The sequence below is a fragment of the Cricetulus griseus genome, chromosome 3 (assembly GCF_003668045.3).
Source record: "Cricetulus griseus strain 17A/GY chromosome 3, alternate assembly CriGri-PICRH-1.0, whole genome shotgun sequence".
Taxonomy (NCBI): domain Eukaryota; kingdom Metazoa; phylum Chordata; class Mammalia; order Rodentia; family Cricetidae; genus Cricetulus; species Cricetulus griseus.
In genome coordinates, this window is record NC_048596.1 from 24,390,286 (window position 1) to 24,398,881 (window position 8,596).

Here is an 8,596-nt window from a genome sequence, read left to right on the forward strand (position 1 = left end):
TCATATTGAAGAGCATTGTAACATCATTCTCCTGTTACAAACCTATTTGTTTTCTCCAAAACAATGAAATTATCTGAATTCAGAGTGCTCCATTTCAGCTTCTAGATGAATGAACACATTTGTTTCCATTAGCAACATTATGCATATGCTTTACTTGTGTATTCCATTTGAAATGTGATCAATAAGAAGGCAGTCATAATTAGTCAAACAAGTCAAAAACGACTTATGTAGTCTAATAAGCAAAAAGCTTATAACAGCTTTTCCTGCCTCAATGCCTCCAAACCCCCCGAAGCAATTGTTACCAATTTTGTGGAAAAATTAATATTGATATATTTACAGATATATAAGGAATTTATGCACACTGTTACATTTTATTTCATCAGTTTAAAATGTTATTTGTTGACTTATAGATACGAGGATTTGGTTCCTAAGTTTACCTTCTTTTATACTCTCTCTGCCCAGGATACTCAATATTACTGTGTTGGGGTTTGGGGTTTTTGTTTGTTTGTTTGTTTTCTTTTTTGAGATGTGAGTTTCTCTGTGTGGCTTTGGAGCCTGTCCTGGAACTCACTCTGTAGACCAGGCTGGGCTTGAACTCAGAGATAGATCCACCTGCCTCTGCCTCCCCAGTACTGGGACTAAAGGTGTGCACCACCACCACCACCTGGCTACTATTTTTATTAAATCAGTATTCTGTGTTTGGGTTATTTTGCCTATTCATGGCTGAGCATTTCATTCTAGTGGCTGAGCTAGGGATCTTACGATTGTGTTTATATGCCAATCTACTTTCATCCAGTGGAACAAGCATTTAGAGAATCCTTTCAGCCTGGCAACTCATTTCCTTCAGTTCTCAGAAATGCTTTTGAATAATTCATCAAACATTCTACTCATTTGCTGTCTTCTTGCTTCTGAAACTCTTATGTATTGGATTTCCACTTCCCAGCATGCACTACTATTATCTCTTGACATATTTTTTCAAGTAGTCTGTATGTATATTAAAAATAGTATGATCACAACTGAGTAGTTTTGCATCCTGGATTAACATAACTGAAGCATTCTTCCAAGACCTTAAAAGTTGCTCCTAAGCCTCATTCCCATTTGTCTGATCTTTAAGATTTAAGACTTTTGAGTAATGTCTGTGAACAACTGAGGGTGCCATTCTTTATTATAAGCATGTGTTTCTAACTCCTGGAGTCATGTTAGGTTGTTATGTCTGTGGGTATGAATACTGAATACTGAAGAGATCATCAGTAAATATGTCTTCATGCATCTGTAAACTATGGAGAAAGCACAGTTCATAAACTGCTTATAACCTTGTAAATAACAGTTTAAAATGCTTAAATAACGTAGGAATGTAGTTCAGTTGGTTGAGTGCTTATCTAATTTACACAAAGCCCTGGGTTTAATCCCTAGCGCCATGTAAACCCAGGTATGATGGTGCATTCCCATAATCCCACTGGGGAGGAGAGGTAGGATGTAGGATGATTCAAGTACATCCTGGACTACATAGTAAGGTTTGAAGCTACATGAGACTGTCTTTTAAAAAAAAAAAAAAGATAATATAGAGATAATATAGTTTTCCAAATCTAGATTTTGATTACTGTCTTTTGGGTTTTTTGGTTTTTTTGGTTTTGTTTTTGCCTTTTTGAGACAGGGTCTCTCTGTGTGGCTTTGGAGCCTATCCTGGCACTCACTCTGTAAACCAGGCTGCCTCCAACTCACAGAGATCCGCCTGCCTCTGCTTCCCGAGTGCTGGGATTAAAGGCGTGTGCCACCAACACCTGGCTCTGTCTTGTGTTTTCAAATAGTATAATTTCAGTAGCTAAAGTTAATGGGGAAAAGGAAAAAGAGATTGCCTGTTCAAATTTTGGCTTGCTGTTAGGTCGGGAACATACCCAGACTTTCTCCTGACCTAAACACTTTTTTTGTTTTTGTTTTTGTGACAGGGTTTCTCTGTGTGTAGACTGTATTGGAACTCACTTTGTAGACCAGGCTGGCCTCAAACTCACAGAGATCCACCTACCTATGCCACCCGAGTACTGGGATTAAAAGCGTGTGCCACCAACGCTGGGCTTCCCAAACACTTCCTATTGGTGTTTTCCCATGTGTTTATCCCTCAATTGTTCTCAAATTGTGTTTAAATTGCCATGACACTGCTAAGGTCATTTCCTAATAGGGACCCTCTCTAGCCACTTTTTCTAAGACAGCTCCCCCAAACTCTCTCAGGGCCCCTTTTATTCCTTTCCATACACAGAAAAAGAATATATTTAATTTGTTGTTCTCCATTCTTTCTGTCCTTAGACAGGGTTTCATGTAGCTCAGGCTGGCCTAGAACTTGCTTCGTAGCCAAGGATGGCCTTGAACTGCTGAGCCTCCAGCCTCCTCCATTCATGTTTGTTCATTTTGTGCAGAATTCTGTTCAGATTACAGAGTTGACTTTTTGTGTATTTTCTGTTAGTGGGCATTTAGATTGTTTCTAGTTTGGGACTATAGCTAATTTTGCTGTTATGAATATGATAGTACATGTATTTTCATGCACATTTGTTCATGTTTTGTTGGGCTTATTTATAGATAAAATTGAAACCAATGGCTATTTTAAAGCATAGTTTCAGTGGGTACTACTCAACAGGTTTTCATGGCTTTTGTCTGTCTTCATGCTAGTATCATATTATCTTAACCACTACAGCTTAATAATGATATTAGTAATGCTTGGTATAAATGCTTCATATTCCTTTTCAAAACACCTTGCATAATGGCTCATACCTAGCACTTGGGAAGCTGAAGCAGGAGAGTCATTGAGTTCAAGGTCAGTCTGGGCTTCATAGTATCTTCTGGTCACCTGGGATGAAAAAAAAACAGACAAGACCCTATGTGCTGCCTCCACCACCTCACTATATATCTGACTTCATGTGTCCTCCTCCAGGGTCTAGCATGATAAGTGTGGGCCCCACTCCCCATCAAGGAAACTTCTATTTGCAACAGAGAGAGATCATTACAGAAAGCCACAACCAACCAAAATACAGAGTTGTAGAGCCCTGTCCCAGTGGCTACATCTACAACTCCTGCACCAAAGGCTCAGGTAACATTGTGGAAGAGGCAGAGGGTCCCTTTACGGAGAGATTATGTCTGCTAGTGACATCAGAAGCCATACCTGGGGCTGAGAGATGGCTCAGAGGTTAAGAGCACTGACTGCTCTTCCAGAGGTCCTGAGTTCAATTCCCAGCAACCACATGGTGGGTAACAACCATCTGTTATGATATCTGGTGCCCTCTTCTGGTGTGCAGATATACATGGAAGCAGAATGTTGTATACATAATAAACAAATAAATAAAAAAAAGAATGTTTAAAAGAAAAAAAAAAGAAGCCATACCTGTAAAGTCTCATCAACAGGATGGCCCAAATGTAGCTAGACAAGCACGGACACCAACAAACATGCCAAACTGCATGGGAAAAGGCTAGGAGGTCTTAACCCTACACAAACAACTGAGACAACTGGGGAAAGCTGGGGGCAGGACACGTCATCTTCCCCAGGGAAGAGCACACCCAATTTGTTTTCCAGTGCTAAATGGTCAGCCCTGAAAACATGCACACAGTAACACTGTGTGGACTCAGCAGGTTATATTTAGAAATATATACAGATATGTATGCAGTGACAATTGATGAAAAGAGAGGCAATTAATTTGAAGGAGAGCTGGGAGGGAAATATGGGAAAGTTTTGAAGGAGGAAGGGGAAGAGGAAGGGAGAGATTTAATTAAAATATAATCTTACAATCAATGAAAGAAAAATGAAGATTCTTCAAGAATAGCTTAGAGCCAGGTGGTGGTTCATGCTTTTAGTCCCAGCACTCAGGAGGCAGAGACAGGTGAATCTCTGGGATAGCCAAAGCTACACAGGGAAACCCTGTCTCAAAACAAAACAAAACAAAACAAAACAAAGAGTGGCTTAGAAAACTAGACACATCATTCTCAACTACACAGTGTATTCAAAACGAGCCTAGGAATAGGAAGCCCTAGCTCACAAAGCAAAATAGGGAGAAAATATTTGGAGGTGGAGGAGGAGGAGCATGGTATAATCCTAGCACTGAGAGGCTGGGCCAGGAGGATTGCAAGTTTAAGGCAACATAGTGCAATCCCGATAGTGCAATTCCATTTCTTAAACAAACGAAGTAGCCAGATACTGGTGATGCACAGCTTTAATCCCGGCACTCGGGTGGCAGAGGCAGGTGGGTCTTTGTGAGTTCGAGGCCAGCCTGGTCTATAGACCAAGTTCCAGAACTGCCAGAGCTGTTATACAAAGAAACTCTGTTTGAACACCTCCATCAAAAAAAGGAGGAGGCAAAGGCAAGCATATGTCTGTGAATTCCAGTAAAACCTGGTCTACATAGCAAGTTCTAGGTCAGCCAGGGCTACACTTGGAGGGAGACCCTGTCTCCAAAGAAACAAGACAAAACAAAAAATGTTGGCATGGATCTTTTTCTCTCCATACATTTTCATATAGTTGTTTATAAATCATTGGTCATGTCTTTTTTTTAACCCATAGCTCTTCCTTCCTCTCTTCTTCATACTGTAAATTTATATGTCAAATCAGATCTTAGCTAATTGTGGTGGCATGTGTCTATAATCTTTGCACTTGAGGTCACTGTTTTTAAGCCAGCCTAAGATTCCCTAGCGAGACCCTGTCTCAACAACAATAGGTTAATTAATTAATTAATGAAAGATCAGATAATAATTCCTGGGATGCCTCAAACATTCTAAATTTGCTAAGTGTATTATTTCAATGGTGATTTAACATGCTGCTCCACCACCACTGCCCTGGAATTGAATCAATAGGCTTGAGCCCATCTAACAGCTGTGTGTTTACTAAGCACTGTGCTTGTTGCCAAGTGTCATACAACAGTGACTTTAGGTATCATTTAGAATATTTGTTCCAAGCAAAGAAAGTTAAGATTCAAACAAGAACCTCCAGAGAGTAGCTAACTATGCTGGCAGCTCAGATCAAAGAGACACTATTCCCAGTACGTTAAGCCAGGAATGGGAATGAGGGAGGGAGAGTTTTGTGAAGACAATGGCATTTAACTGGACTTGGAAGTTGTTTGCACACTGACAGAATTTTAATCAACTGGCTGTGAGAACTGGAGTTAGTGGCTAGTGAGAGTGGAGGCTGGTAACGGGATGTAGTAGGTTGGGTGTTGGTACCTACCACCACATTACATCCTAGAAATTGGGAAGATGGCTCTGGATGAAATCTCTGCCTTGCAAGCGTGAGGGTGGGATACTGAGGACCTACACAAAAGACACCCAAGGTTATCTTCTGGCCTTCACATGTACATGTACGTGTACATGCACATGCATCTGCACACACGCGTGTCACACGTATGTGAACATGCAATACTAGTGTGCATATCACACACATACACGTAATAGTCACATTCAAATTCGAGAAGCCTATGAATGTTTAATTGTTTGAAAAATACATCTTAGTAGGTGTGCTTAAGCTCAAGGAGAGGAGATAACATGATTTTGGAATAATGGGTTGGACTCTAAGTCCAATGACAAATGTTCTTATAAGAGATAAAAGAGGAAAAGACACACAGAGGAGACAGCATTGTGAAGACAAGTGTGTACTGGAGTGATATAGCTGTCAGCCCTGCATATAGGAAGAGATGAGGAGTGGATTCTTCCCTATATACTGTAGGGACCACAACTCTTCCATACATTGATTTTTAACTGCTGACTAGGAGAGTTTTTGCTGTTTTAAGCCACCAGTTTTGTGGTTACTTATTCTAACAGCCATAGAGAACTGACATAGCAAGTTGGGGCTAGAGTGTTTTATGATGGAATTGTCTCTTTTACTGCCATAGCCCTATAAAAACCCTAGACAAAGCAACATTGTAGCTTTTTCTTCTCAGGGACCCCTCTCCACATACTCTCAAATTTCTCTCTTTTCTGTAAATTTTGTTTTGTTTTGTTTTCTCAAGACAGGGTTTCTCTATATATAGCTTTGGAGGCTGTCCTGGGACTCACTCTGTAGCTCAGGCTGGCCTCAAACTCACTATGTAGCTGAGGGTAACTTTGAACACCTCTTTCTACTGTCTCTACCTTCCAAAAATCACAGGTGTGGGCTGGGCAGTGGTGGCACACACCTTTAATCCCAGCACTCAGGAAGCAGAGGCAGGTGGATCTCTGTGAGTTCGAGACCAGCCTAGTCTACAAGAGCTAGTTCCAGGACAGTCTCCAAAGCCACAGAGAAACCCTGTCTAGGAACCCTCCCCGACCCCAAAAAAGAATCACAGGTGTGCACCAGCCCCACCCCTAGCTAAAATTACAACTTCTTTGACCAATTGTTGACAAGTTATTGAATCTCCCTTGACACAGCTCCTCATCTCAGTGAAGAATACCCTTTTGGGGATAAAGCAAAGATTAATGAAAGATGTATGTATAATACCAAATCTACAGTAGAGCTTCAAAATGTGTCAGTTTCTATCCACAGCCTTTATTGAACCTACTACTATTGCACTTTCTTATATAGTACCTCCGTTGTAGGGTTTATCACTAAGCTAATGAAGTTTAAACTGACTTCAGGACCCCTCGTTTGCACAGGCCCCCCAGGCTGGGGTGCTAAGAAAGTAACAGCCAGATACTCAGCAGGCAATCAAACCCAGGTCCCTGTGAGAAGGCAGAACCCTCCTGGTGAGCTGCATCCAACCCTTTCAACTGATGCTCTAAGATGACTACCTAGTCTGCATTATGACTAGTGACTTAAAGGTCCTTGGGGCCAGTGAGATGGGTAAAGGCACTTGACAACCTGAGCTCAGTAATTAGAACTCATGTAAATGTGGAAGACAAGAGAACTGAATCCACCACGTTGTTTGTCCACACATGCAAATATCATACACACACAAAAATAATTTAAAAATTTAAAGGGTTTTTTTTTTTTTTGGCTTTTCGAGACAGGGTTTCTCTGTGTAGCTTTGGAGCCTATCCTGGCACTCGCTCTGGAGACCAGGCTGGCCTCGAATTCACAGAGATGCACCTGCCTCTGCCTCCCGAGTGCTGGGATTAAAGGCATGCGCCACCAACGCCCGGCCGAATTTAAAGTTAAAAGTTCTTAAAACCATGCCTTATAGTTACTATCAAGAAGTTAGCAGATATTGGTACCTGTTTGCAGTCAAAGTTAACCTTTAGTCATGAGAAAGTGCACCGTGGAAAGACCCCCTGAGTGTAGACACTGTTCTGGGGACAGTGTTCTGCCTAGACAGCTGTGCTGAGCTAGTCTAGCCTTGGAAGGAAGTTCCTCACTGCCTTAGGGAAGACCGAGAGCAGGACAAGGCGGCTGCTGCTGCCTCAGAGCAGAGCTCTCATCCTGTTGGAAAGAGTTGAGCAAGCCCCAGCAGCAGTCTGTCTCAGGCTAATGCAGAAAATCCCACAACTGGCTGCCTTGGGGGCATCAGTTCATTTATCTTCCGGATGTAGTCAGACTTTTCTTTTCTGCGCAGCCTTTGCCCATCATTCCCCCCCACCCCTCCCCCAGGATCAGCTTCAGCTCTTTCACCCGGAGCTTCTTCAGGCCCACTGTGCTCAGGTCGATCTGTTTGTCGTGTTTTAGCTCACAGATCTGGCTGTCTTTCTTCGTCAGTTTCTCACAGATCTTCTCCGCGAGATATGGTGGGCCAGGGGCTTCGATACCTCATTGATGATCGTGGCGGCTGCATCATCTGTGGCCCCACAAGCGATTCTCTTTGCCTCTTGCTTCACGGCAGAACTTTACACTGTTCTTCTTCAATAGTGGCTGGTGAAAATGTGATATCTCTGTCTTTGACGTCCTGGTAAAACCTTCCCAGGTAAGAAATACAAACTTCACAGTTGCCCGCCCGGCTGTGAGGCAGCATGCTCCAGAGCCAGCGCTGCCGCCAGCCCCCACGCGTGGCCCACATCTCCCCTGCCTCCACCACCGCTGCCACCGCCTCCGTGCCCATGGCAACTCTTATAAAGGAAAACATTTAACTGAGAGACTGCTTGCAGTTTCAGAGGTTCAGTCCATTATCATCATGATGGGGAGCACGGTGGCGTGCAGGCAGACATGGTGCTGGAGAGGTAGCTGAAAGTCCTACACCGTGCAGGCAACAGAAGTCCACTGACTGTCACACCGAGGGAAGCTTGAGAAAGAGACCTCAAAGTCTGCTCCCACACCTCCTAATAGTGCCACTCCCTTTGGGGGCCATTTTCTTTCAAACCACCAAATAGTTATGTTTCTTCTCTTTGATTATTTTGTTCCTGATAAAGTCTTTTGATTCACCCTTGTCATTGACCCAGCATATGCTGTCTTGTATAGCATTTTGGTGACCCATTCAGGGAGCCTCTCTTGGTCACTTCTTACTTTTTGTGTCTGCTGTGGCTGGCTGAGCAGTTTGGAGGCAGCTGATGGCCTCTGGCTGGGACTGCATGACAGAGTGGCCCAGAAGGACCACAGTCTACCAGCGCTTTGTGGGGTACAGACTAAGGAGTAGTCAAGGTCCCTTTGGTGGAAGCTGAAGGGAGTGGTAAGGAAAGATGATTACTACAGGTCCTAAGGGTAGGATACCACACTGCCTTCCTT

General features: G+C 42.9%; 1 pseudogene; it reads right to left on the bottom strand.

Moving 5' to 3' along the window:
• Positions 1 to 7,403: 7,403 nt before the first annotated feature.
• Positions 7,404 to 7,976, bottom strand: LOC100758146 (annotated as a pseudogene).
• Between the last annotated feature and the right edge of the window lie 620 nt (positions 7,977 to 8,596).